Source organism: Neofelis nebulosa, chromosome 4, assembly GCF_028018385.1.
Source record: "Neofelis nebulosa isolate mNeoNeb1 chromosome 4, mNeoNeb1.pri, whole genome shotgun sequence".
In the NCBI taxonomy this organism is placed as follows: domain Eukaryota; kingdom Metazoa; phylum Chordata; class Mammalia; order Carnivora; family Felidae; genus Neofelis; species Neofelis nebulosa.
The window spans coordinates 161855116-161879657 of record NC_080785.1 but is presented as its reverse complement, the minus strand read 5'-3'; the positions used below and the strand labels follow the sequence as shown (position 1 = coordinate 161879657).

General features: G+C 47.8%; 1 protein-coding gene and 2 long non-coding RNA genes across 12 annotated transcripts in view; 1 reads left to right on the top strand and 2 right to left on the bottom strand.

Moving 5' to 3' along the window:
* Positions 1–18170, bottom strand: part of LOC131510632 (uncharacterized) — a 38695-nt gene extending 20525 nt beyond the window's left edge. For 2 of the 5 annotated variants that reach the window (XR_009261119.1, XR_009261123.1), the window contains exons 1-2: positions 18040–18164; positions 10586–10731 (exon numbers count right to left, since the gene is read on the bottom strand). This is a non-coding gene — a long non-coding RNA (uncharacterized LOC131510632). Of the gene's footprint in view, positions 1–10585; positions 10732–18039 lie in introns of all 5 variants that reach the window. The other 3 variants (XR_009261120.1, XR_009261121.1, XR_009261122.1) reach the window with 3 other exon arrangements.
* Positions 13437–17703, bottom strand: LOC131510633 (uncharacterized). Of its 2 annotated transcripts, XR_009261124.1 has the most exons (4): positions 17563–17703; positions 15632–17418; positions 15278–15390; positions 13437–14010 (listed from the first exon to the last, which is right to left on the bottom strand). It is a non-coding gene; the product is annotated as an uncharacterized LOC131510633 (long non-coding RNA). The 2 variants fall into 2 exon arrangements; XR_009261125.1 differs by lacking the exon at positions 15632–17418 and having other exon boundaries at positions 17572–17703.
* The window catches only part of SMARCA4 (SWI/SNF related, matrix associated, actin dependent regulator of chromatin, subfamily a, member 4), a 90499-nt gene continuing 83991 nt past the window's right edge, over positions 18035–24542 (top strand). For 4 of the 5 annotated variants that reach the window (XM_058728010.1, XM_058728009.1, XM_058728008.1 and 1 more), the window contains exon 1: positions 18035–18169. The gene's annotated coding sequence lies outside the window, so the exon portion shown is untranslated. The remainder of the gene's footprint in view (positions 18170–24542) is intronic. The other variant, XM_058728007.1, reaches the window with a different exon arrangement.

Below are 24542 nucleotides of genomic sequence, written 5' to 3'. Positions count from 1 at the left end.
CGGAAATCGATCTCACAAACCATGACAGCATGACCTGAGCCGAATAAAAGGGTCACATGCTCAATGGACTGAGCTGCCCAGGCGCCCCTGTTTTCGGTTTTCTAGGTAGCAGCCATTCTAAGGGGTGTTGGGTGGTTGTCACTTTCAAGTGTTAAGAGGCTGCTTCTGTCTTCATAGAACTGTCTTGGGTTAATAAAGTCATTCGATAAGAGGTGCCTGGGTGGCTCAGTCGGTTAAGTGTCTCTTTTATTAGGCTCAGGTCATGATCTCATGGTTCATGAATTTGAGCCCCATGTCAGGCTCTGTGCTGACAGCTCAGGGCCTGGAGCTTGCTTCAGATTCTGTCTCCCTCTCTCTGCCCCTCCCCCGTTCAGGCTCTGTCTCTCTCTCTCTCTCTCTCTCTCTCTCTCTCAAAAATAAACATTCAAAAAAAAAAAGTCATTTGGGGTGCCTGGGTGGCTCACTCGGTTGAGCGTCCGACTTTGGCTCAGGTCATGATCTCATGGTTCGTGAGTTCGAGCCCCACGTCAGGCTCTGTGCTGACAGCTCAGGGCCTGGAGCCTGCTTCGGATTCTGTCTCCCTCTCTCTCTCTCTCTGCCCCTCCCTGGCTCTCACTGTCTCTCTCTCACAAAAATGAATAAACACTTTAAAAAAAAAAAAGTAATTAGATGAAAGATTAAAAAGTGAGCAGCCCCAAGGAGAAGTAACAGCCAGATAAACCCACGACAGTGGAACCCTTCTCCTGGGAGAATCAGAGCCCCTGAGGCCCCACCCCCTGTTCCTTTCCCAAGGTCACCCTGTGAGCGCATGTGCAGGTGATATTCTGGGAACACCGGCTTGGGCAGAGACAGGTTCTCCTTTCTCCAGTTCAGGGTTGGACAACCTGTTCTGCCACAATCTCACAGATGCCACTCCCAGGCCCGACCTGCACTGAAGAATGAGGTCAGTGAAAGACGGGGAGGGGAATGCACAGGAGAGGCAATGAGGAGGTGGACGGAAAGGGGCCGGGTGGGACAGGCAATTGGTTGTGGCATACCCTCCCCCTGCCGCATGGTCCTCTGGCCACACACATGTGTGTCTATACAAACTCCAGGGCTGGGCTAACCAGTCATTCCTGCTATGGCTCTCCAGGAACTAGTAAAGGAAAAACGATGGTTTGAAACTACTTTAAATCAATACTTCTCAAAATGGGGGACCCATTTTGTCCCCCAAAGGGTACCTGCCGTGTTTGGAGACATTTTTGTGTTGTCAGAACCCTGGGGATGGAGAGCAGTGGGAATTTCTTTTTCATGGCCATTATTATTTAAGTTTTTATTTACTTAAGTAATCTCTACACCCAACATAGGACTTGAACTCACGACCCCGAGATCAAGAGTCACATAGCCTTCTGAAGGAGCCAGCCAGGCCTCCCTATGGGAACTATTATTATTATTATTATTATTATTATTATTATTATTATTGGGGGGGGCTGGGGAGGGGCAGAGGGAGAGAGAGAATCCTAAGCAGGCTCTATACCCACAGCAGAGGCCTCCCCAGGGCTGGATCTCATGACCGTGAGATCATGATCTGAGCTGAAATCGAGAGCCCCGACTCTTACCCGACTGAGCCACTCAGGCACCTTGGGGGGAGTTATTTTTATTTTGGCAAGTATTGAAGGCATTCTAAAACCTTAAACAGGATCCTGGACGTGTAGGCCTATAGAACAAAGAAATAGGAAAATCTGCTCCACCCTTGGGGTTGGAGTTGGATGTTAGACACTGCAGGGAGGGTGTCTGTTTTTGCAGAAAAGCCTCTGAAGTCACATAAATACAGAACACTTTATAGTTGTAGATCAAGGTTAGATACTAGTCATGGAAGGGTGGTGACTCAATTTGTCTTATGGACTGAAGGTTCTGAACGTCCAATATGTAGAGAGAGTCCCACCCTCACTTGGCCCCGTCTCTGCCCCGACGTTGGCATACAGACACCCACAAGTGGTAGGGGCTTCATAGCCTAGAATCTGTGCCTACGGGAAGGGGGGAGACAGGGTAGGGGACGCTTCTGAAGGGTCGTCCCTGACACTGGCCCCCAGGGAGGCTGAAGGGACTTGCTCGTAGCGAGCCTGCGGCCACCCCTTCTCATCCTTGTTTATTTGTTTTGTTTCTCTGTAGGAGTATTTTCCTTTTTAAAAAATTGAGATATAGGGGCGGCTAGGTGGCTCAGTCAGTTAAGCATCCGACTTTGGCTCAGGTTACGATCTCGCGGTCTGTGAGTTCGAGCCCCCCGTTGGGCTCTGTGCTGACAGCTCAGACCCTGGAGCCTGCTTTGGATTCTGTGTCTCCCTCTCTCTCTGCCCCTCCCCTGCTTGCGCTCTGTCTCTCTCTCAAAAAACAATAAACATTAAAAGATAAATAAAACCACCATTTTTTTTTCCTTATGATAAAAACGTTTAAGGTTTACTGTTTCAAATACGCAATACAGTATTAACTATAGTGACTATTACATCCCTGTAACATATACGTTGTAACTGAAAATTTGTATCTTTTGACCTCCTTCACCCTGTCCACCTGCCCCCACCCCCATCTCTGGCAACTACCAATCAGGTCTCTGTATCTATGAGCTTGGTTTTGCTTTAGATTAGTTTAGTCTTTTTTTTTTTTTTTTTTTTGATTCCACATATAATTGAGATCATTTGGTATTTGTCTTTCTCTATCTGACTTATATGCCCTCAAGGTCTACCCCTGTTGTGGCAAATGGCATCTCTTTCTTTCTTTTTCGTGGTTGAATACTATTCTCATCGTTGGCCTTTTAAATAAAAAAAAAAAGACCCAAGGGTTGGGAGGCCGGGTGGATCAGTGGGTTAAGCGTCCTACTCTTGGTTTCAGCTCAGGTCACGATCTCACGCTTCCTGAGTTCAAGCCCCACATCGGGCTCCACACTGACAGTGCGGAGCCTGCTTGGGGTTCTCTCCGTCTCTCTCTGCCCCTCTCCCCTACCTTGAAATAAATAAATAAACTTTAATAAACAAACAAATAAATGACCAGGTCCTGGTGGCAGAGACCCGGGTAGTTCTAGAGGGTAGGCATGTCAGAGAGAGGACACAGAGGAGAGCGATGCCACCCCAACTTTCTCTCTCCTTCGCCAGTACGCACCAAGCCAGCCATCACGTGAGCGGCCACCAGCGGTGGGATGGTCAGTCACGTGGTGCTCAGTGTCGGTGAAGGACCGAAAGAGGAAAAGCAGAGACCCAGAACACTGCGCTCTCTGCCACACGGGGAGGCCTCCACAGGAAAGGCTGGATAAAGGCCCGAGCTCCAACGTGTCCCCCAGGAGAGGGTCCAGGCTGCAGTCCTCAGTGCCGGATGAGGCCAGTGTTGCTGCCCAACACCCTACAGTCCAGGACGGCCCCCCAACCAGAGGACTACTGGATCCAAAACATTAGTAATTCTGAGGCAGAGAACCCCTGCTTTAGATCATCTTACATATACAGCCTGCTAAACTGTACCCAAACAGAAGGGGGAGAAATGCTACATTTTTTTTATTTATTTATTTATTTATTTATTTATTTATTTATTTTTTAAGTTTATTTATTTTATTTCTGAGAGAGAGAGAGAGTGGGGCAGGGGCAGAGAGAGAGGGGGACAGAGGATCTGAAGTGGGCCCCGAGCTGACAGCACAGAGCCTGATGTGGGGCTTGAACTCACCAACCGTGAGATCATGACCTGAGCCAAAGGCAGACGTTCAACGGAATGAGCCACCCAGGCGCCCCAGCAGATTGCCCTTCATAATGCAGGTGGGCCTCATCCCATAGGCTGAAGGCCTGTACAAAACCAAAGACTGACCTTCCCCCAACAGGAAGGGGTTCTGCCAGCAGGCGACCTTGGAACCTGCACTACAGCATTGACTCTTCCTGTGTCTCCAGCCTTTGGGACTCACCAGCCTCTATAATCACCTGAACCTGGATCCTTAAAATCAATGGGGCTGCCATAACAAAATCCCATAAGCTAGGTGGCTTAGCCAACAGAAATTTATTTTCTCACAGTTCTGGTGGCTAGGAAATCCAAAATCCAGGTACCAGAAAATCCACCCTCTGGTGAGGGCTCTCTTCCTGGCTTACAGACAGATGTCTTCCCACTGTGTGCTCCATGGGGGACAGAGGAAGAGAGAGAGAGGGTAGGAGACTGATTGAGAGGGAGGGATGGAGTTCTCCAGTGTCTGGTCTTCCAAGGGCACTACTCCTGTTAGATCAAGGCCCTACCTTTATGATCTCATTTACCCTTAATTACCTCCTTCCAGGCCTATCTCCAAATATAGTCACATTGGGGGTTAGGGCTTTGACGTATCAAGTTGGGTGGACACGATCCAGTTCATAGCAAATCTCTTTCTATCTATGTGCCCATCCAACTCATTCTGTTTCTCCAGAGAACCCTAATAGAGGGGAGACAAGACCTTCTAAAAAGGAAAGCAAATTCCAGCACTGCCTGTCGTAGATGACTGAGAGCAGGTGAAAAAGGTCGCCTAGGGTTCCCCTTGGGTCCGTGGCGTTAGGTACCACCTGCAGGCAGCCGGCTCCTACCCCATCTGGAGTGTTGTGTTTGCAGCAGACGGAGGAGTGTGGTGGCTAAGGGCCTGGATGCTGGGGTCCACCGGCCTAGCTACAAATAAGGTCAGCCCTGCAGGACTGTGTGACCTTGGGTAAATTATTAACCCTCTCTGTGCCTCACTTCCAACTACAACATAGGGTGATAATACGAGATAGAGCATAGGGTGTGGTGAGGGTTATGTCAATGGACATATGGTTTCTATTTATTTTTATAAAATTTTTTTAATGTTTATTTTTGAGAGAGAGAGAGAGAGAGAGAGTGGGGGAGGGGCAGAGAGAGAGGGAGACACAGAATCTGAAGCAGGCTCCGGGCTCTGAGCTGTCCGCACAGAGCCTGACGTGAGGCCCGAACCCATGAGTCGTGAGATCATGACCTCGAGCCAAAGTTGGACGCCTGACCGATTACGCCACCCAGGTGCCCCTATTTTTATTTCTTTAAGTTTATTTTTTTGAGAGAGACAGAGACAGAGTGAATGGGGGAGGGGTAGAGAGAGAGAGAGGGAGACAGAGGATCCCAAGCAGGCTCTGTGCTGCCAGTGTAGACCCTAACTCGGGGCTTGGACCCACAAAACCGAGAGATCAGGACCTGAGCAGAAACCAAGAATCAGATGCTTACTCAATTGAGCCACCCACATCCCCTCAGACATATGGTTTTTAAATGAATAGACTTTATATATATCTATGTATATATATATTTTGATGTTCTATTTATTTTTGAGAGAGAGCGTGCATGCACGTGGGGTTTTAGCAAGTTCATCTCTTGTTTAAAAAAATTTTTTTTTAATTTATTCATGAGAGATAGAGACAGCACGAGTCGGGGAGGGGCAGAGAGAGAGGGAGACACAGAATCCAAACAGGCTCCAGGCTCTGAGCTGTCAGCATAGAGCCCGACGTGGGGCTTCAACTCATGAACCGTGAGATCATGACCTGAGCCGAAGCGGGACACTTAACTGACTGAGCCACCCAGGCAGCCCCCAAAATGGTAATTTTAATCACGTGGTCACACTAACTGGGAACCCCTCCTTGGAGGTCTGCTGTCTTTCTCTGAGATTTGGCGAGCCTGCAGGGTAAGTTGGGGAGTTTGTGTATTTGCACTGAAATCATGAGCCACCCAGGCACCCCTATCTTGGGTACTTTTTATTAAAAAAAAGAAAAAAAATTCCAGAGCTCCACCCGAGAGGGTCTCAGCCTCCAGGAGATTCTCCAGGCTTGTGTTTTGAACAAGCCCCCTTTCCCAGTGTGCCTTCTTGGCGAAGGTGGGAAGCACGCACAGGCTAATGTTCTCTGTTGATTTCTCTAGAACACCATCTCCATCAGGGCAGAGGAGTTGTGCAATACATAGGACTAAATCAACTCATTTTGGTTGAATTGTCTTTTTGTTTTAAAGTTTATTTTTATTTATTTTGAGAGAGAGAGAGAGAGAGAGAGCGCAAGCAGGGGAGGGGCAGAGGGAGACAGGATCCCAAGCAGTCTCTGAGCTGTCAGTGCAGAGCCCCACGTGGGCTCATGAACTTTGAGATCATGACCCAAGTCGAAGTCGGACACTTAACCGACTGAGCCGCCAAGGCGCCCCTAATTTAAGTCGTCTTGCTGCCCAATGTGACTGCAGCTTCCAGAGGGGAGGACCTCTTTCCTTTTTCATTTTCTTCTAGCAATCGGGGTAGGATTATGACTGAGAAGAGAGCCAGCATGTCTTACGAGATCATTTGATAAGCAGATGCACCTACTGGTCTATTCATTGGCCTCAATTCACATAAGCACTGACAGGCCAGGTGAGGTTAACTAAGCAGACATTATACACAGCTCGTGGTATAAAAGCTGGGCAGTGAGTTCTACAGATCGCAGAATGCTGTGCATTGTTCCTCCAGACCTTGAGGGAGTGTGACAGAACCAGAGATTCAAGTGTTCCCTCATCTTGGACAGGCTGGGAGGGAGGGGAACCTGGGAGGATGGGTGTGCTGGCCAGATCCCAATGCCGCTCTGTGGCGCCTTCGGGGGAGAAGACCCAGAAAGGCCACACAAGAAGTGTGATTTAACGCACGCACGCTCACTCACAAGCGCAGGAGAGACGGAACACGCCCAACATGTAACATAAAATTATCACTTTCAAGTTTATTTATTTATTTTGAGAGAGAGAGAGCATCAGGGGAGGGGTAGAGAGAGAGGGAAAGAGAGGGAGAGAGAGAGGGTCGCAAGCAGGCTCCGGGCAGTCAGTGCAGAGCCCAGCGTGGGGCTCGAACCCACAAACAGTGAGATCGTGAGTTGAGCCAAAATCGAGAGTCGGATGACTGACTGCGCCACCCAGCTGCCCCTAAAATTTACCATTTTAAAGTGTACAATTGGGGCGCCCGGGTGGCTCAGTCTGTTGAGTGTCTGACTTTGGCTCAGGTCATGATCTCACAATTTGTGGGTTTGAGCCCTGTGTCCAGCTCTGTGCTGACAGCACAGAGCCTGGAGCCTGTTTCAGATTCTGTGTGTCTCTCTCTCAAAAATAAATAGACATTAAAAAAAATTTTAAGTGTACAATTTAGTAGCATTAATTGTATCTATGCTGTGGTACAAACGTCACCACTAACCATCTCCAGAACGTTTTCATTTTCCTCAACTGAAACTCTGTCACCGTTCAGTATCAACTTCCCAGCTCCCATCCTCTAGCCCCTAGAAACCTCCATTCTACTTTGTGCCTCTATTAATTTACTGATTCTTGCTACTTCATGGAAGTGGAATCATATTAATACTTGTCCTTTTGTGCCTGGTTTATTTCACTCAGCATAATGTCCTCAAGGTTCACCCGTGTTGTACTAGGGGTCAGAATTTCCTTTCGTTTTAAGGCTGAATAATGTATGTATTCATCACATTCTCCAGTCATCTGTTGACGGACACTTAGGCTGCTTTCAGATCTTCTCTGCTGTAAGTAATGCTGCTAGGAACATCGATGTGCAAACATCGGTTAGAGTCCTGAGACCTATCGGCCAAGATACTGGCATTGATACAAGTCATTAATTTTACTCCGATTTCTTCGGGTTTACCTGTATTCATTTGTTTGCATGCATGTATTAAGTTCCATACAATTTTATCACGTGTGTGGGTTTCCATCTCCACCACCACAGTCAAGATACAAACTGTGCCAACACGGCTACCATCCCCGGTACTGCCCTTTTAGAACCCCCCCTCCCTCCTTCTTCCAACTGCTCTTCTTTCCCGGGTCTTGAAAAAATGTTGCCATTTCAAAAATGTTATATAAGAACCAGATATATTGTAACCTTTTGAAATTGATTTTATTTTATTTTGGTACTCCGCATAATTTCCCAGAGACTCATTCATTCTGGTTGTTGCAGGAATCCATAGTTCACTCCCAAGGTGCCTGGATGGTTCAGTTGCTTGAGCATCCAACCCTTGGTTTGGGCTCAGGTCATGATCCTAGGGTCATGGGATTGAGCCCTGTTTTGGACTCTACACTGAGTGTGGAACCTGCTTAAGATTCTCTCTCTCCCTCTGTCTCTCTTAAATTAAAAAAAAAAAAAAAAAAGTTCAGGGGTGCCTGGGTGGCACAGTCGGTTAAGTGTCTGACTCTTAACCTCGGCTCAGGTCACGATCTCACAGTTTGTGAGTTCGAGCCCCACAATGGGCTCTGCACGGACGGCTGGAGCCTGCTTGGGATTCTGTCTCTCCTCTCTGCCCCTCACTCTAGTGCGCCCTCTCTCTCTCCAAACAAATAAATAAAATTAAAAAATTAAAATAGTTCACTCCCTTTTATTGCTGAGTAGTATTCTATAGTATGGATTGACCAAGGTCTGTTCAATCATTCACCTGTGTGAAGGACACCTGGGCTGGTTCCAGGTTTTGTCTGTTCCATACAAAGCTACTATGAACATTCACCCTCTCACCCACAGGTTTCTGTGCGAACATGTTTTCACTGCTTTAGGATAAACGCCAGGAGTGCAATTAACCGGGTCATGTGATAGTTGTCTGTGTCCTTCTTTCTGAAGCTGCCAAATTGTTTTCCAGAAAGGCTGCAGCATCTTACATGCCTGCCTGCAGAAGACGTATCAGCCTCGTGTATGTTCCACGTGTTTTTGAATGTATTCCAGTTTTTCCATGTCCTCGCCAGCATTTGGTGTTGTTAGTCATTTTCATTTTAGCCATTCTGATAGCTGGTAGTGATTTCTCACTGTGGTGTTAATTTACATTTCCTTAACGGGTTAACGATATTGACTAAACACCTTTTCACATGTTTATTTGCCATCTGTATATCCTCTATGGTGAAATGTCTATAAATATTTCAAACGTAGCTCAAATTTTATGTTATACACACACACACACACACACACACAACCTATCATGTGTACACATATGTAAAACTGTAAAACTTGTATGTAAAACACATATGTAAAACTCTTGATGGAGGCCTGAACCACAATAATTCCAAAAAGTTTAACAAAGTCAACCTAAAATAAAACATACTATAGCTACAATAAAACACCAATAGGGACACCTGGGTGGCTCAGTCAGTTGAGGGTTTGACTTTGGCTCGGGTCATGATCTCATGGTTCGTGAGTTCAAGCCCCACATCAGGCTCGCTGCTGCCAGCTCAGAGCCCGCATCAGATCCTCTGTCCTCTCTCTGCCCCCCTCACCTGTGCTCTCTTTCTCTCTCAAAAATAAATAAAACATTAAAAAAAAAATAAAATTATGACAAATGTGGGTAGTTAGGTATCCACTGTTAGTGCCATGCTGGTTATTTCCTAAGTTCAGTGAAAACCTGGGCTGCCTGCTAAAAGAACCCTATTGCCCTGGGTTTGTATTTGGAAGGACTGTTTCCTGTTTTCTATACTACACATCTCACTGCTTGATCTGGGGAAATTGCTTTCTTGTGAGTCTTATTTTTCAGGGCAGTAGGATATGCTTGAGGAATAAATATGTTTCTTTAATAAATAAACAATTTCAGGGGCGCCTGAGTGGCTTAGTCGGTTAAGCGTCCGACTTCGGCTCAGGTCATGATCTCGCTGTTCATGAGTTCAAGCCCTGCGTCGGGGTCTGTGCTGACAGCTCAGAGCCTGGAGCCTACTTCGGATTCTGTCTCCCTCTCTCTCTGCTCCTCCCCAGCTCATGCTCTATCTCTGTCTCTCAAAAATAAATGTGAAAAAACTAAAAAAAAAAAAAAAAAAAAAAAAAAAAAGCAATTTCATGTTCCAAGGGAGGTCCGAAGAGGTTACTGAAAAATTATTCACTTTACAATTGCAACTGAAGGAGATGCATTTTACATTTTCACACACTGGACTTTGGTAAGCTTTGTAATTCAAGTCCTACAAGAGGGAGGTCCAGTTTTCTTGGCAACGGTTAATTTTATGTATCAACTTGGCAGGCCATGCCTTCTAGTTGTTTGGTAAAACACTAGCCTAGATGTTGCTGTGGAGGTATTATTTTGGTTGTAATTAACATTTAAATCAGTCAACTTTGAGTAAAGTGGCTGTGACCCCAGACAATGTAGATGGGCCTCCATCAGTTGAAGGTCTTAAGAGTAAAGATTGAGGTTTCCCCAAGAAGAAATTCTCTTCGAGACTGTTGTATAGAAACCCTCCTTGAATTTCTAGCGTGATGCCCTGTAGAATTCTGACTCAAGACCGCAACATCTACTCCTCCCTGAATTTCTGACTTGTTAGCCACATATGTACGTATATGTGTATATAGGTATATGCATACATATACGCTACCATAATATCATATACTATAATTTTGCGAAAGATTACCATTGGGGACTTAAAAAGATATTTGCACACCCATGTTTATAGCAGCATTACTTACAACAGACAAGATGTGGAAGCCACCCAAGTGCCCGTCAACAGATGGATAATGTGATGTGTACACGATAGATTAGATTTTGACTTGTCAGCCCCTACATTTATGTGAACCAAATCCTCCAAATAATTCTTACCCCCTTTCTCTGTCTCTGTTTTATACACACACACACACACACACACACACACACACACACAGGCATACCTTGGAGATGTTGTGGGTTCAGTTCCAGACCATTATAAGGTGAATGTCACAGTAAAGAAAGTCAAATGAATCCTGGGTTCTCCTCGTACATATAAAAGTATGTTTACACTATAGTGTGGTCTGTTAAGTGTGTAATAGCATCATGTCTAAAAAAAAAAAATGTACAATGTACATACCTTAATTAATAAATACTTTATTGCAGTGGCTTAGTTGGTTAAGCGTCTGACTTCGGCTCAGGTCATGATCTCGAGGTTTGCGAGCTCGAGCCCCGTGTCAGGCTCTGTGCTGACAGCTCGGAGCCTGGAGCCTGCTTCAGATTCCGTGTCTTCCTCTCTCTCTGCCCCTCCCCTACTCATGCTCTCTCAAAAGTAAATAAACATTAAAATAAATAAATAAATAAATAAATAAATACTTTACTGCTTGAAAATGATATCATCTGAGCTTTCAGTGAATCATAATCACTGACCACAGAACAAATATAAAAATAACGAAAAAGTTTGAAATATTGTGAGTACCGAAATATATAACATAGAGACAGGAAGTGAGCAAATGCTGTGGGAAAAATTATGCTGATGGACTTGTTCAATGCAGGGTTGCCACAAGCCGTCAATTTATAAAAACGAAGTATTTACAAAGTGCAATAAAATGAGGTATGCCTGTCTGTGTTCATAACAAAAGCAAGAGAACAAATATATATGAACATATATACATGTATATGAACTATCCTCATCTCTGGAAAACTCTAACATATCTGCAGAGGCACGTGAAAAACGTCCACCTAATAAACGACAGATTCATAAAAATGTAGACGTGACCATGCAGACTCCAAGGTTGCTAAAACCCACTGGGAATTTTATTTTTGCCATACAGGGAGTGATGCTGCAAACATTTTGTCATTCTTTTTTTTAAGTTTTATTTTATTATTATTTATTTAAGTAGGATTCACGTCCAGCGTGGAGCCCAATGTGGGGCTTGAACTCATGACCCTGAGATCAAGAGTCAGATGCAAAACTGACTGAGCCACCCTGGTGCCCCGCCCCCTCTCTTTTTTTAAATCTATTTAAAAAAATATTTTATTTTTATTGTAATATTTATTTTTGGGAGAGCATAACTGGGGAGGGGGGGAGAGAGGGGGTCAGAGGATTCAACGAGGGCTCTGTGCTGACAGGCTGACAGCATTGAGACCGATGTGGGGCTTGAACTCATGAACTGTGATATCATGACCTGAGCCGAAGGTGGACGCTCAACCGACTGAGCCACCCAGGCGCCCCCAAAGATTTTATTTTTAAGTAATCTCTAGGCCCAACATGAGGCTCAAACCCACAACCTGAGATCAACTTTTGGTGTTGTAGGTTTCATGGGTTTGGGCAAAAGTATAATGACATGTTATCCACCACTACAGTATCATACAAAGTAGTTCCACTGCCCTAAAAATCCTCTGTGCCCCCCTATTCATCCCTCCTTCCCCTGTAATCCCTCAGATCCAATGACCTTTTCACTGTTTCCAGTTTTTCCTCTTCCAGAATGTCACAGAGTTGGAATCATACAGTATGTAGGCTTTTCAAATTGACTTCTTTAATTTTAGAATATGCATTTGTGGTCCCTCCATGTCTTTTCATAGCCTGAGTACATTTCTTTTTAATGCTATTATCCCATTGTCTGGATGTCCCACAGTTTATTTATCTGGTAAAGGACATCTTGGTTGCTTCCAAGTTTGTTTGTTTGTTTAATTTTTAAATGTTTATTTGAGAGAGAGACAGAGAGAGAGAGAGAGAGAGAGAGAGAATGAATGAATGAGTAAGGGAGGGGCAGAGAGAGAGGGAGCCACAGAATCCGAAGCAGGCTCCAGGCTCCGAGCTGTCAGCACAGAGCCCGACGCGGGGCTCGAACCCACTAACCAGGAGATCGTGACCTGAGATGAAGTTGGACACTTAACTGACTGAGCCACCCAGGTGTCCCGGTTGCTTCTAAATTTTGATAGCTATGAATAAAGTCACTATAAACATTTATATGCAGGTTTTCGTGCGGACCTAAGTTCTCAGCTCCTTGGAGTAATTATCAAGGTATGCAAATGCTGGGTCATATGGAAGACTATGTTTAGTTTTATAAGAAACTGCCAAACCGTCTCCCCAAGTGTCTGCACTCTTTTCCATTTATACGAACAGTGAAACAGAGTTCCTGTTGCTCCACATCCTCACCAGCATCTGGTGTTTTCCAAGTTGGACTTACACTATTCTAGTAAGTGTACAGTCGTATGTCACTTGTTGCTTTAATTTGCAATACCCTGAACATCTTTTCATATGCTTATTTACCATCTATAGATCTTTGGTGAGGTGTCTGTCCAGGCTTATCCACTTTTTAGTTGGGTTGTTCATTTTTTTTTAAATTGTTTTTTGTTTTTGAGAGAGAGAGAGAGAGAGAGAGCGAGTGAGCACGTGTGCAAGTGGGGGAGGGGCAGAGAGACAGGGAGACAACAGAATCCGAAGCAGGCTCCAGGCTCTGAGCTGTCAGCCCAGAGCCCGACGCGGGGCTCGAACTCACGGACCGTGAGATTGTGACCTGAGCTGAAGTCGGATGCTGAACCGACTGAGCCACCCAGGCGCCCTACAGAATTAGACATTTAAAAATTTTTTTTTTTTCAACGTTTTTTATTTATTTTGGGACAGAGAGAGACAGAGCATGAACGGGGGAGGGGCAGAGAGAGAGGGAGACACAGAATCGGAAACAGGCTCCAGGCTCCGAGCCATCGGCCCAGAGCCCGACGCGGGGCTCGAACCAACGGACCGCGAGATCGTGACCTGAGCTGAAGTCGGCCGCTCAACCGACTGAGCCACCCAGGCGCCCCTCAAGCACCTATTTTCTATTCCTTTGGGTTAGATACCTAGGATGTAGATGGTTTCTTAAGGTCACAAGACTGGAAGCTAAGGGTGTGAATACAGATAGGGGACCAAGTCCTGGGGTAGTTCGTTACCAAGAGGTGAGTGGGAAGAAGAGGAAGCTACAAGGGAGCCTGGGAAAGAGCAGCTATTGGCATGGGAAGAAACCCAGAAGTGTGTGAAGGGTGTGGTGTGTCGGAAGCCGAGTGAATACAATGTCTTTTTTTTTTTTTTTTTTAATTTTTAATGTTTATTTAGTTTTGAGAGAGAGAGAGAATCCAAAGCAGTCTGCAGGTTCTGAGCTGTTAGCACAGAGCCCGACGCGGGGCTCGAACTCGTGAACCACTAGATCATGGTCTGAGTTGAAGTCAGACGCTCAACCGACTGAGCCACCCACCCAGGTGCCCCATGAATAGAATGTTCTAAGGAGGTAACGTGTCAACTGTTGCCAGAGGGTCAGGGAAAGTGAAGATGAGAATTGACTCCTGCATTTAGCAACAGGCAGGTGCCTGTGAGCTTGAAGAGCCATTCCAGTGGAATAGGAAAGGTCTGAAAAGAGCAAATTTAATAGAAGTTAGAGAAGACCTAAATAAACAGATACACCATGTTCATGGATCAGAGGATGTAATATTAAGGTAACAATTCTCCCCAAATTGGCCTACAGATTCAATGCGATCCCACTCAAAATCCCAGCAGTTTTTGGTAGAAATTGACAGGCTGATTCTAAAATTTACACAGAAATGCGAGGACCCAGAGTAACCAAAACAATTTTTAAAAAGGGCAAATTCGGAGGAGAACCTGATTTCAAGACTTATTATAAAGCTACACTTACCAAGACAGTGTGGTCTCAGCATAACGTAGACCTATCGATCTATAACAAAACCTGGGAATCCAGAATCAGACTCATGCTTCAACAGTGAATCGATTTTGACAAAAGTGCCACAGTAATTCAATGTGGGAGGAGACATTTCAGGACTGGGGCTGGGACAATTAGATATCCCTCCAGAAAACAATGAACTTCATTTTAACTCACGCCACACATGAAAATGAACGTAACACGTATCGCAGACCCTGAGCGTTAAAGGCACCAGTTTTATTTACACTGGGATCCCAACGTACAGCCACGAAGCACTGCTCTACGAAACTGTTCCCGATAGACATCTTGCCCTTAAAGCAGGACTCTAGCTCCTTCCTTGCCGCCATTCTCATGTCCTCATGGTCTCCCCTGCAGAGAAAGCTGCTCACGCTTTCACCTCTCAGGTCTATTCCTTCAGCTTCTATCCATTCTACCTCCAATTTCCTCCACCTCTCTCTACGTCTACCAACCTCACCCTACCTAGGCCACCATCCATTCTACCCCGGGCCGTGGCAATGGCCTAAAGGGACTCATCACCTCCCGTCCTTCTTCCCCTTCAGCCCAGACTCCACCCTGCAGCTTGAGTAACTATGGGACTCTCTTGATTAAAGCCTTTCGAATACTTCCCCAACGTGGTCAGGGAAAAGCTAAAGAGCCTCACTGCAGGCTACGAGGCCCCGCCCAGCCCTCCTCAGCCAAATGGGCCTTCTGTTCCAACGCTCTCTTCCTCCTCGGGGGCCTGGTACATCTTGTTCCCTCTACCTAGTGCCCTCCTCCTCCCGGCCCTTGCTCATCTTTTGCGACTTGGCATAAGCGCGTCTTTCTCCGAGAGGTCTAGCTGACTTGAGTGCTCAACTCCAGGAGGGTCCCCTGTTATGATCTCTGCGCTGTGGGCCTTTCTTCCGTTGCACTTAACATTTTCCTCTCATGTATTAGCTGATCAATATGGGAGACGGTCACCTGAACTCACAGATTGTCCACATCACGACCAGGACACTGTCTGCTCAGCGTACCACTGGAGGCCAGGGACCAGCTCAGTGTTTAGTACGTCAAGGACGTTTAAGAAACACCACCTGAGGGGGGCGCCTGGGTGGCGCCGTCGGTTAAGCGTCCGACTTCAGCCAGGTGGCGATCTCACGGTCCGTGAGTTCGAGCCCCGCGTCGGGCTCTGGGCTGATGGCTCGGAGCCTGGAGCCTGTTTCCGATTCTGTGTCTCCCTCTCTGCCCCTCCCCCGTTCATGCTCTGTCTCTCTGTCCAAAAATTAAAAAAAAAAAAAAAAAAAAAAAAGTTGAAAAAAAAAAAAGAAACACCACCTGAGGGAACGAGACTGAAATTCAGACCCCACTTGCCCATTTCATGTGCATGATTCAACATCGTGAGCTAAGGTTCAGGAAACTCCCAGGTGGCCTGCTTCCACAGATTCCTCATGAGGAATCTGTGGAGGGGAGTGTTGTTACTGTTTCCATCGTACAGGTGAAGAAAGGAAAGTGCAGAAGAGTCCAGTAAATGTTTCTGGCAACACCCAGCTACTACCAGTGGAGTCAGGTTTTGGGTCCAGGTCTTTTCGGACTCCAGCATTGAGATCTCACGGTCTACCCAATATTGCAAGTGTCGTGGGGAGCAGTATGGTGACCGGGATGGGTGGGGTATGGGCTGCCCCCGTTGCCAGGGCTGGACCAGCCTTGTCCTACTGGCCATGGCTGAAGATTACTGAACGGGGAGGATGAGAGGGGAGCCGGGTCCCCACTCCGAACTAGAGGGACCAGGTCCCTAGCTTCTGCTCCCAGCCTTCAGATACTAGTGCTTAACGTTCCTCAGCTCATTTCAGGTGTCTCCTTACTGTCATCCCACGTAGCCCCCGGGGTGAACGTGAATTCAGAGTCTATTTTTCTAAATAAATTGGAAAACCGTACCAAAAAAAAAAAAAAAAAAAAAAGCAGCAATGAGGTAATGCAGCCATGATACACACTTAATTGGCAATCCATCTGCATTATTCTTTCAATTAAAAAATTTAGGGGCACCCGTGTGGCTTAGTCGATTCAGTGTCTGACTTCGACTCATGTCATGATCTCCTGATCTCCTGACTCATGAGTTTTGAGCCCTGTGTTGAGCTCTGTGCTGACAGCTCAGAGCCTGAAGCCTGCTTCAGATTCTGTGTCTCCCCCTTTCTCTGCCCCTCCCAAGCTCATGCTCTATCTCTATCAAAAATAAACATTAAAAAAAATTGTTTTAAATTAAAGTATCACATAGGGGGCGGTCGGAACACAATGATTTATCTGTATGTAGATGTAAATGCTAGGTATTCAATAGTGACTAAATTGGTAACATCTTTACCATTTATTTTATTTTAAATGTTTATCTTTGAGAGAGAGACAGACAGACAGGCAAAGCACAAGCAGGGTAGGGGCAGAGAGAGGGAGACACACAGAATGTGAAGCAAGCAGGCTCCAGGTTCTGAGCTGTCAGCACAGAGCCGGATGGGGGGCTCGAATCCACACACCGTGAGATAATGACCTGAGCTGAAGTCAAGAGTCCCACGCTTAACTGACTGAGCCATCCAGGTGCCCCACATCTTTGCCATTTAAATTGAGGGTAAGAAGGCAGACAATAAAAAGGGCACTCAAACATGAAGGAAAGAAAAAGGAGGCAGTGATCAAAAGGAGGTGAGGCTTGAGGTGATTCTGTCGGCTGAGACCTGAAGATTAAGAGCAGGCTTGAGGGAGGCAGGAACAAGGACAGGCTGTGAGCCCTGACTTAGGGGAGCACTTGACCACTCGGAGAACTGAAACAACTGGAGACCCTTTCAAAACACAGAGAAGAGGCCTAGAGGCTCAGGTCCTTCACACTAAGAACAAGGCTCTTTCATGTTTTGACTCCAACATCTTCCCAGGGACGCCTTCTCTGGCTGCTCCATTTAAAATTTCCACGACTCTCCACGTTTCCGTCCCAACACAATGTATTTTACTTATTTCTCTTGCCTCTCGCTTGCTTTCCTAGTTCCACAACGGTTGAGATCGTCTATGCGGTGCCACAGCACTTGCGTCTAGGACTCAGTAGTAGGTCAAAAATTATTTGCCAAACCAACAGTGCTAGGTAAGTTCTAAAAAAAAAAAAAAAAAAAAAAAAGGCCACGATCGAAGGCCACCTGGCTTTGCTGAACAGACCCCGCCATCCCCCAACCAGAAATTAAAAAAAAGCTCCCAGACCCGCCCTTGGCCCCAGTCTAGCCTGCCCGCCTCCCGACCTTACGCACGGCCTCGGTTCTTCATCTGCGGGTCTCAAAGCCCCTCGGCCAACCCTTCCCTGCAGACCCCGCCGCCATTCCATCCCATCCCATCCCCCAACCCCCCGCCGCAGCCGCGGGAACCAACGCAGCCACCGCCGCAGTGGCGCCCGCTCTGCGCATGCTCGGCAGCGTGGGGACGCAGCGTGAGGACGAAGACGCCGGTGCGCATGAGCAAGACCTTCCCGGATTGAGTCGGGGGGGAACATCTGGAGCGCCAGCTTTCTCTGGTCCCGCCTACCTCCGCTAGGCCCCGAGCGGACGCGCACGCGCGCTGGGAGCGGAAGGGCGGACGGGCGCGCGCACGAGGCCGGGCGGGCGGCGGAAGCGAGAGAAGCCGACCGTAGGGGGGAGGGGAGCTGGCGAGTGCGCGCGCAGCGGGGGCGCGGGCGGCGTGGGGGGGCGGCCGAGGCGAGCGGGCGCGCGCGCGAGACTTACCCTCTCTCGGCGGCGGTGGCGGCGGCGGCTTCTTTGTTTCGTGAGGAGAGGCGAGACGCCCACTCTGCCCCCGGCCCCGCGCGGAGGGGCGGGGGCGGCGCCGGGAAGGCGACGGCGCCGGCGGCTCTCGGTAAGGAACGCGGGCCGCGGGGGGAGCGTGGCGCGGGGCTTGGGAGGACGGTTTGAATGGAGCCGGGGCGCCGAGGCGGGAGGGGGCCGCCGGCGCCCACAGCGGGGCTGGGGTACGGCGGCGCCCGAGGGTCAAGAAGCCTGGCCGGCACCGCGCGCGCGGAGAAGGCCACAGTGTAGCGAGGCCGCGGCGGCTACAGCATCCGCGGGCCGTGGGGTGGGGGCCCGGGCCGCGTGGAGGCCGCGCGCGCGCTCTCGCTGGGGTCGCCGGACAAAGCTCTCCGCCTCCTCGGCGGGCCGGTGTCCCGGCCCCCAGTCGCCGTATCCGTCGCGGCAGCAACAATAGCATGGCGTTGGGGCTTCTCTGGCTACGTTGTAACGGGTCCGACCCAAATGTCTTTTGGGGGAGGTGGCGGCCGGGGCTCAGTAGGAAAAACCCTAAATGAGTCTAGTGTCGCCTGGAAACGAGCATTAGCATTAGCAGCCCCTTTGGGTTAGCCGACCTAAAATTTTATTTAAGAAAATCACGTAGTCTAGATTTTTCAAGGAAAAGTAAAGAACTCCCCCAACCTCTTGCAAGCGGCGACTTCAAAAATGTTTGCCCTAAAGTGGGGAGTCTAGAGCAAGTGAGGGAGGACGGGTAGAACTGTTTGCTCTTGAAAGCATTGTTTTTGTTTTGCATCCTTTCGCCTTCCTCCCAATTGATTTTCCAGATTAAGACTTTTATTTAAAACGTGGGCCTTTCGGAGAGTGTTTTGTGCTGGTGTTGAAGACACGAGTCTTGGTTTTTTGTTTTTTTTTTTTTTGCCCCCAGTGAATCCTTGGGGGAAAAGTAGGGAATAAGTGCAAAAGTCACTTCCTAGGAATTTGAAACAAGTTTTCAATTTGAATTGACAGACCGGATTGGAGTTTGCTTATGGTCGCTGTCGGTCACTTAGCTGTGCGATCTTAGATAAATAGCTTAATCTCTCTGAACCTTTTAGTTTCCTCATTTGTGAAATGGGGATAATGCCACAAATGGAGTTGGTGAAAACCTGTAAAATGGTTTCTGATAAGTGGGAAGTGCTGTTGTTAATTGTCAGGCCCAATCTCCTTCATTTTTTTTTTTTTTTACCATGTTTGTGTATTTTAAGAGAAAAAGTGTGAGTGGGGAAGGGGAGAGAGAAGGAGAATCCCAAGCTGGCTCTGCAGAGCCTGAAGGTGGGGAGAGGGGGTTGGTCTCCACCTCAGCTGAGATGCTTAACAGACTGAGCCAACCCAGGCACCCCCTCCTCCTTCATTGTTGAGCAAATATTTGTTGAGTCCCTACTGGGTGTTAGATGGTTGGTGATTGGATGCCCTGAGGAGCCTCTCCAGTCTTGTAGGGGAACAGATGGTAAAGGTGGGAACAGCTCCCTGTGGCCTGTCATGGAATCCTCACTACCCTTCCTGTGCGAGGAACACAGTAGATGCACAGGGGAGCGATGGGGGCCAGAGATCAGCGAGATTGTGTGGAAGAGGGGGCCTTTACTCAGAATCAGGGCCAGTGCATTTGAGCCCTTGGACCGGTCGTTGCTGTGCAGTGCTACACTCGCACATCACCTTGATACTTTCTTGTGTAGCAGTTACCCCAGTTTGTAATTACTCATTCATTCTTCTCTGAGGGCCATCAGAGCAGGGATCATGTCTGCTTGGTCTCCCCGAGTGTCCCCTGGGTCTGGCACATAGTAGGTCCTTAGGGAACATTTGTGGAATGAGTGAGGAGAGCCCCGGGGAGGATGGAGTGGATTTATGTGTGAAATGCTTGACGTAGGACTGGGGGTGGGTTGTAAGCAGTAAGCGTTCGTTGCCCGTGTTGGTTTAACAGGCCATTGTCGCCAGGGAATGAGGGTGTGGGGTGGTGGTCAGGACTGCTAGTTCTGGAATCAGACCTCCTGGATTCACACCTAGCTTTCTAAATCCTAGTTTGACCTCGAGCAAGGCATTTACCAGCAGGTCCCCCCACTTGTGAAACAGGTATGACAGCAATGCTGCCTCAAACAGTTGTCAGGGTTGAGAACATGACATGGGGAGCCGCTTCACACACTGCAGTCACTATAGGGAACACTCACTTCATTGGAGGTAATGTTGTTTGTTGTGTGTACGTGTTTATATATATGTAGACATATATATGTTGACTATCTAAAAAGTGAGCAACATAATTTAGAATCATTCTATATCCCAAGAAGCCCAGGTTTGATGAGGCGGTTATATATATATTGTAGTTTCTTTAAAATTGGTGCATACATACTTATGGCGATCATAAATGCTCCTCTCTGTGCCACATACCTTTGTCACACCTTATGGACCCTCAAAACACTGAGAGGTAGCCCTAGACCAGCCCCTTGTCTTCTCTGTTATGGGATGAGGTGTGTTGGGTGAGAACAGCATTCTGCCGGTGAAGCAACTGACATTTAGGGATATTTCTTCACCAAGGGTTCTAGTCAGCCTTGTGGGTTTGACTCCTGGCTTTGCCACTTTCCCTCTTGGTGCCTCAGAGAAACGGAGGTGACAGTTCCCAGCACTTAGTGAATCCTCAGATGTGCCAGCCAATTTTGGCCTCAGTTATTAAGGCTGCCGTCACACAGAGGGACCCATTCACACCCACCATAGACAGAACACAACATGAATGGCGCCCCCTGGAGTTGTGCAAGAAGTTCCCCAGCCTCACATTCCCCATTCGAACAAGTGGGCTTTGACAGCCTGCCACAAGCCAGGCCCTGATGGAGGCTGGGGATTCAGCCAGGAACAGGCAGACAAGGGCCCTGTTCTCATTCAGTCATATCTATCTCCTTATTTGCAAAGGGAGACAGTAATGGTACCCAGCTACTAGGATTGTTGCAAGGACTAAACAACGACAACTGTATAGTGCTCAGAACAGTGCCTGGCACATAGTGCTAAATAGTTGGTAGCTATTGTCACGTGTTAGGGTTCCTACAACACCCTGGCAGGTTGAGATACAGAATACATTTTTACCCTGTTGTGAGAGTTCTGTATGTTTTCAAAGTGATTCAAAGGAATCAGCTCTTCTGTTTTGTCTTCCATCATTGAAAAATTGTAAGCGTGTGATTTCACCATAATGCGTTGGAAAGAGAGGCGTGTGTTCGGTGGCCTTGGTTTTGGAAGATATCAAGTGTTTGTTTCCCATCTCACATATTTCCTCATGACTTGTAACATTGATTGGAACACTTAAGAGAGAATTGAAGTTAAAAAAAAATCAAATCAAAGGGATGTGCAAAACCTCCAATAAAGGGGAGGTAACAGCTGCCGGAATATTGGGGGGAGATGTCTGAGGGGGAGCACATCAGAATCAGGTCTGAGGCTAAATGGAGTTGCCATTGCTGTCACCCTTACGGAGATCATCCCTAAGAAGTATAAGGCTCATTGATATGATTGGTAGTATCTTAGTTGGAGTTTTTTGTTAACTGCATGCTGATGATACTAATTTTTCAGGACATGGATTTGATGGGTATGAGAAATTTGACCTCGAATCATCTTCATGTAAGGGAATTGGCCTTGAGGGTAGTGCCGGGTACCCAGCTGGGTTTGCTGAGCAGTTAGATTGCACAGGGCAGAAAGAACGGAAGGGATGCATCCATTTCCTTACAGTTCCCTCAGAGAAGGGGCTTTCTTTAGAAAAGAGGTAACTGTTAGCAGGGCATAAACCAGCCCAGGCCCCTTCGATGCCTTTGCGGCTAGACTGGTCTCCAGAGCTTTGCCTGGGGACTGTTACTTTGTTAAATGAAGCATGTCTTCATTTTCGCCTGTGGATACTTGTTACTGTCTGGGTTTTGCTCAGTGTGTGAGATAAAGGAGGACGGACCCCATTTTTAGTAGCAATGGGCTTTAAAATGGCTCCTTGGGATGGTTTAAGTTCTCCTTTCGCTGGTAAGTCATGCCCCACTGGCTCAGGAAGCAGGTGGCTGCATGGCAGTTGCTGCCTTACCTGTTACAGAGGGGACGGGATTTGACGTGTGCCACCTTGATTTGCACCAAAAGTCCCAGTAAAGGGGCACGGTGGGTGGTGTCATTGTCTTAAAGGTGATGATGCAGCACAGGGGTCTGCTTGTTGGGCCCTGAGAGCTACATCTGGCCCTGATGACTGCTGGGTGTGCTTTTGGTCACAGCCTGGTCTGCTGTTGTGCTGAATGCCCGTGCCCACCTCCTGGGAACACGCTGTGGATATTCCTGCCTGTCAGAGTGCTTCCATTTGCCTGCACTTTGCACCCTTCCGGGCTGTCCTGCCTTTTGATACTTAGACTAAATTCGTTACTCAGGCTTTGGAGTCAGACAGACTTGAGGCAGGACTCTACTTCCTGTGTGATGTTGGACCAATGACTTAACCTCTCTGAGCAGAAAACCCTTGGTCCTCCCATAGCCTCCCCAGTTGGCACCTCCAGTCACCAGTATCGAACCAAAGGATGTGAGGTGAAATCCAGCCTGTCTGGGCTTTGCCAAACCTGGCTCAAGGCAGGGGCAGGTGGGGGGGGGGTGGGTAGGGAGTAGGGGGCGCCTTTTATATTTCAAAAGATAATGTGCTGAGACCCTGTTGGTTACCTTGGTCACCACTGACTCCTTTCATTCTTTTACCCTTACATCTGTTCCATCACTGTGTCCAGAGAAATCTTCTAAAACCATCATCAGACCGTGTCACTGCCCTGCCCAGAACATTCCAGAGGGTTTCCCTTGAACCTAGAATAGACTCTTACCTCCTCACTGCTGCCCTTCAGGCCTGCGATCTGCTCTCCCCACTCATCTCTGACTTCATCTCCTGCCGCATCCCTCCTCTGCTCTAATCCAGCACAGTCCCGTCCCGGGGCCTTTGTACTTGTTGGTGGTCCCTTGCCCACCCACTGGATGGTTGGCCTCCCTTTCCGCTTCAGGTGTCTGCTTAGATGTATCCCCTCACTGAGCCCGTCCCTGGCCACTATGATTGAAAGAGTGATTCCTGCCAGCTTGATGGTTAACCCTGCTTATTTTTTTCACAGTGGAAGTTCATACCACTTCCACCCCCCCCCCCCCCCCCCGTAACATCGTGTCATACTTATTTGTGTGCTCGCCTCTGTCACTCTGTTGTCAGTTCCACCAGGAGCCGTCAGTTCCAACGAGGCAGGGATTTTGTTGGCTGCTGGATGTCCAGTACCTGGTACTTTCTTCAGCACAGAGTTGGTTCTCAGTCGATATTTGAGGTACCTGGCAGGGTCTGTCACAGGTAGAACTCCACAGGTATGGCCACCATGCCTCCCTGGCCATTCTTGCATTTTGTGTGCCGCTGTTATTGGGGGGAATTCTCTCCTGCCCTCTCCACAAGTTGTGTGTTGTGCTCTGTGTTGACTATACAGCAGGTACCACAAGAGACCCAGCAGCAGGTCATGACATCCACCCAGTGTGACTTGATCAGCCTTAAAAAGAGAAAAAGGAGAGAGTCTATCCATGTTTCACAGGGAATGTGGTCAGGACAGATTTGTAAAATTGGTTGGATTTACTTGATGTGTGTTTGCTGGGTCATGTCGTGACCGATGATCGTGGTCAAAAGAGTTTGACAAATGCCCGTCTAGTGGATAGACTGGAAAGTGTTTGTGTTCTCTCAGTGGAGACACTGCATCTTCCTGCTGGATTAGAGCATGAACTCCACAAGGGCAGAGAACCGGCCAGGTTGTCATCATGTCTTCACATCTTCTGGTGTGTTTTATTTAAAAAAAAAATTTTTTTTAATGTTTTTATTTATTTTTGAGACAGAGAGAGACAGAGCACGAGCAGGGGAGGGGCAGAGAGAGAGGGAGACACAGACTCCGAAGCAGGCTCCGGGCTCTGAGCTGTCAGCACAGAGCCCGACACGGGGCTCGAACTCACGGACCGTGAGATCATGACCCGAGCCAAAGTCAGACGCTGAACCGACTGAGCCACCCAGGTGCCCCTCTTCTGATGTGTTTTTAGATGAGAAGGTGCTCTTCAAAAAAGTTTTTTTTAATGTTTATTTATTTTTGAGAGAGAGTACATGTACGGGGGAGAGTCAGAGAGAGAGAATCCTAAGCAGGCTCCACGCTCAGCGCAGAGCCCCACTCAGGGCTCGGTCTCAAGACCCTGAGATCATGACCTGAGCCAAAATCAGGAGTCAGATGCTCAACCGACTGAGCCACACAGGTGCCCTGAATGAAAAATTTTTTAAAGGGCAGGAGGTGTGGATTCCAATGAATAAAATGATGCATAATTCCTAGTGTTAAAAATAGTACAGTAGACTCCCATATCCATGAGGCATACGTTCCAAGACACCCCGCCCCCAGTGGTTGCCTGAAACCATGGATAGTACTGAACCCTATCTGTACTGTGTCTTCTTATACATGTATACTTACGGT